We start from the raw sequence: 4,767 nt of genomic DNA, 5'->3' as shown, positions 1-4,767 counted from the left end.
GCCATTCGTCCCATTAGGGCTGTTTGGTGTCGAAAACCCCGATGGGGAGGCCACACCTATTCCCTTACTATTATGACCCGAGCCCAAACCAAGCAGGCCGACATCTCTCTGCCAAGACCTAGCAACCTGGACGCAGCCTCAATAGGGAAGAAAAGCCGCAGGTGGAAAAAGAAGAGGTCAGACGCTAAGGTCGCATTGAAGACCGAGAGTGCTATGACTTTAACTGCTGGGAAGAAAGTCTCAGACACGGAGGCAGAGACTTCAGCCCCTAAGACAACCAAAAAGGGAAGCGCTAAGATAATACCCACACCCCAAGCGACAATTGGAGGCCATAGAAAAGGTGAAGGAATGGGTGAGGGAGGCTCAACAACACCTCAAAGATGCTGAACCCATCACGGAGGAGGAGATCGATGATCTCTCCAACATAATCATGCCAATGTCGCTGCCTCAACCTAAGATGACCGAGGCTACTACGCCACAAGCAGTGCCACTGAGACCAAGCCTGGACGCAACAGAGCCGCAGATCATTCGCAGCCATTGGCCCGGACAATGTAGGTTAAAGGAGGGACGAGCATTTAGCAATCTCCTGACCACACTAGTGACCACCCCAGTAACATTTGGCCTGGGAGATCTGCTTAAGTAGCACCCTGCCCTATGGCAAGACCTTAGGCAGTGGGTTGAGGGCTCACAAGAGCAGTTCACGGTCGACCCTCAAGACTAGGATGTAGAAACACAATTGCCCAGTCTCACGTTGCACTCTGTACCTAAATCTTTGCATGTCAACGCCTTTTGGGAAGGCTTTGAGATGCACACAGTCCTGCCGGTCCTAGCCCTGGGTGACGCAACAAGGAAGGGAATCGTAGACATGGGAGCCGGGGTTAGTGTGCTTAGCCACACGGTGCTGCAGGCTTGGGGAAACCCGCCTATTGAAGCTGCTAGGTTTAACGTCACACTAGCAAACGATATGAGAGTGAAACCATTCGGGGTCCTGAAAAATTGGCTAGTGAAGATCGCAGGAGTCTAGTTCTCCATTGACTTTATAGTCATGAAGGGAGTGGACTACGATGTCCTATTAGGATGACCCTGGATGCGCAATGCTAGAGTCATCGAAGATTGGGGTAACAGCTTGATCTTCCTTGGCAATCGAACTAACGCCGTATGAATAGAAATGGACACTTGGAAGACCTCACCAGTCGACCTGGACGCCATCTCTGCTATGCTCAAAGGGAACACTCAGGTCAGGAAGCCCTATGAGTCATTGACCAAGTATATCCCCTACCCAGAGGATGAGCGGGATTGGATGCACGTCCTCGCTACAATTGACCTGCCGTTCTCTGACCAAAGGGCATACGAGCAAGCCATCAAAACGGTTGGCAAGACAAATGGAACACTTCCTATGCCACTCTACATGATGGCAGCAAGCCCCCATGGAGGCCCTAAGCCCGTTGTCGTAAAGTTCATGCAAAGACTGCAAAACACGGGGTTCAAGGTACAGCAATGGAAGAGATTAACAAGAAGAAAATTGAATTGTTGATGCCAAAGTACACTATATTCCTTGTCAAGAGAGTTACATGAGGTCCATGTTCAGAAAAAAAAACTGAAGCATCTCATAAACTGTTTAGCATTCCGGTGTATGAACTCAGTGACATTAAACAGAATAATGGCATTAACTAATAATCCAGAGGGAAAGTGATGAGTTTTGGCAGTGGAGAGATTGACATTTAGATCAGATGCAGCTGATACTGCTGATTCAAAAAATGATGCTGTTGAGGCAACACCTGAAGATACTCAACTAGTTGTGGATGCTGAACCTGTTGATGAAAATACCCCTCTGATATCCCACCCATGCGGTTGAATACATAACTCTGTGAACAACCAGCGATAGAAAAACGAACTTTTGTTTGCTTAACCAATTAGTACTCTGTTCACATCGATTTGTAATAGCACCATGCTCTATCATGAACACTGTTGGCAAGTCAACTAGATCAAGGGCATAACTTACACCTGCATATCTTTGTTGATGCGGCAGTTCGAGCTGAGGTTCTGTCCTTAGCACTGCATAATGGGTTCACAGCAATAGAATATGCTGAATAGTAGGGCCAGAAGCCAACAGAATTTCTACTTTGCAATCAGATCATATGCCAAGATCTATTTCACCTCTTGTCGATCAGCAGGGAGAGCACGCCCGTGTGCCTCTGACAGCACCCTACCTCACCTTGATGCCCCCAAAGACGAGATGAACATAAGGAAGGGTTTTACATCTTCTGGTGCAAATGTCCAAGGCATAAATGGCAAAAAATGCGTCTCTTAATAGGGATGCCGAGGTATTAGTCATGGATTCCGCAAGCAATCATGTTGACGACACAAGCATCTCTAGCATTTTCAGGGGAAAGCTTACTTTGGAACGGAATTAGTACAGGAGCAAAGCCTAGAAAATCGCAATCAGATTGGTGATATGAAGACGTTGCCATTTTGGGCCTGGCTCTCTACAAGCGGCTTATTGTAGCTGTGAAAGCTCGTGGTATGGGCCCTGAAAGCATTATCTTTTTGGATCCAAATAAACTTCAGGCTGCTCCACAAGGTAGCCAAGGCCACATGCAATGTGGAGGTACATCAGCCCCCACTGATCAAAAACTCATTCTAGAGACTATTGAAAGCCTCCTGCCTGTGTACAAAAAATGTGGTGCCAACCAACTTTCTTTCTAGTTTTCTTCGGATTGCTATGATGCTTAACACAAGCGTGGGCTGCAAGAGTAATCTGGAGAGGAGGATTGGCTTGCAGCTGGAACAAGTTAGCTTGGAGGACATGCTTTTTCGGAATTTATCCTACAGTATTGACACACTTTATGACACAGATTGTACTCAAAGGATCTTGGATCACTTCCTCTTGTTAGATCAATCTGCCGGGATTGCTTCTTCACCAAGCTCAGTAGACGAGGGACCTCTGATAAGCTCCCCTTCACTCACTCTAGTAATGATGGTAGTAAGACTGATGGATGGTTATCTTGCAGAAGTTGCCCCAGATGTTAACTTGAAGCCAGCCAAGTTTCTGTCTTTAGCAGCAGCACTTCCAGACTATGCAAGGATATGTGATGATGGTCTATACCGAGCCATCGACATTTACCTAAAGGTGAGTTACCTGACCCATCTCTTTTCCCAATCCATGAGCCTGCACCAGCACATCGAAAGCAAGCTTTGCACTAACTAAGTGCTTTTGATACTGAAAAGGCACATCCTTGGAACAGAGAAGATGAGCGAGAACAACTATGCCGCATAATGGATTGCCAAAAGCTTTTACTTGAAGCTTGTACTCATGCTGCTCAAAATGAGCGTCTTCCCCTTCGCATTATAGTGCAAGTACTATATTTTGAGCAATTGCTACTTCGCACTGATACCGAGATGGCTTGCGGCGAGAGGCCTTCTTCCAATTTAGTCCCCTTATTTTTTCCATAAATTAGCCGGCAGGCCTGATAGGTTTTTTCCCGCTGAATCCCTGAGGCCAATGACATATCCAAGCCCAAAAATATTGATTCCCCTGTGATTTTTTTGTCATGTCGTCCTTCCTTGTCCCCCAAAACAGCCTGCTTTTCTCTTGCTTTTACCCTCCAAAAGCGGTTCAAATTCCCTAATTTAGTTTCCCCCTCTTATGAATGAGTAAAACACAAATAGTGAAGTGCATCCATCTCTCGAATGTGTGATTTGAGGTTTATCTTTGAAGTCATGCATACACCATTACCTTCCAAGTGCCTTCCAACAAAAGGGAACTCCAGGGAATACTGGAATACTTAACGGACCGGCTAGCGGGCAACTCAGCCGCCGCCAACTTCAAGCCGCTCCAAGACCTCTTGGAGGAGTCCAAGTGGAAGTGGATCAGGGTGCACGAGCTGAACCTCATGTATAACTGGGCCTTGGTCCCCGACCAACGAGACGGGGCAGAGCAAGCCCTAGGAGACGATGAGCAGTCAAGCGATAAAGATTCCTGTGATGAATACGAAGACTACCAATCCTTCGGTGATGAAAGTGAGGGTGAAGTGGATACCATAGAGTACGACATTGAGGGACGAGAAATTGAGCAGATACGGGCAGATGCCAAGCCGCAGAAAAAACAGACCCTTAGAATGGGCCAAGGAGTCATGTGTATGAAATGTGATCGTGCTTGGTTGGAATGCATAGGAGCCATAGACCTTGAGCAAGTGGGCCTAGCCCAACCAGGAACAACATCAATGCTTAGAACCGAATCGCCATCTGAACTGCGGCCACCAGGGGAGACCACCTCTTCTAGTGAAAGTGGAGGGTTTGACTCTGAATCGGAAGTTACACTTTGATAGCGACCCAGAAATCCCTAGGCCACCCATGACCAGACGCACCAAGGGGAACTCACCCGTCCACCTGAGGCGTAGACGGTTGTGGCAGGATAAGGCAAAGCGTCCCAAGGATGCACGATCAGAGGAATAGAGAAAGCCGCAAGACCTCCCTAAACGCTTCACTAAATTCAAAAAAGGGGATAGTGTAGTGGTTTTGCTAGGTGCCAAGCGCCAAGGGCAAACAAGCGAACCAATCGAAGGGCCAGCCAAGGTCAAGGAGGTAAACCTAGCCCTGGAAGGGGAAGTACCCCGACCGGTGTTCATTGTCGAGGACTTGACTACTGAAGAATAGTTCAGTATTGTCGCTCTTTTGCGGGAGTACATAGACGTATTTGCTTGGTCCTTAGATGAGCTACGAGGGGTGGATCCGAGTGTTGTGACTCACAACATACCCATGACGTCG

At 47.5% G+C, this 4,767-nt stretch overlaps 1 pseudogene; it reads left to right on the top strand.

Annotated features, from left to right (window-relative positions):
• Positions 1 to 2,352: 2,352 nt before the first annotated feature.
• Positions 2,353 to 3,453, top strand: LOC148011464 (BTB/POZ domain-containing protein At1g30440 pseudogene; annotated as a pseudogene).
• The last annotated feature ends 1,314 nt before the right edge of the window (positions 3,454 to 4,767 follow it).

Source organism: Lygodium microphyllum, chromosome 28, assembly GCF_053477565.2.
Source record: "Lygodium microphyllum isolate KBCC chromosome 28, Lygodium_microphyllum_v1.1.10, whole genome shotgun sequence".
Classification (NCBI taxonomy): Eukaryota; Viridiplantae; Streptophyta; class Polypodiopsida; order Schizaeales; family Lygodiaceae; genus Lygodium; species Lygodium microphyllum.
The sequence above is the reverse complement of the archived record's forward strand: the minus strand, read 5'-3'. Positions and strand labels throughout refer to the sequence as shown.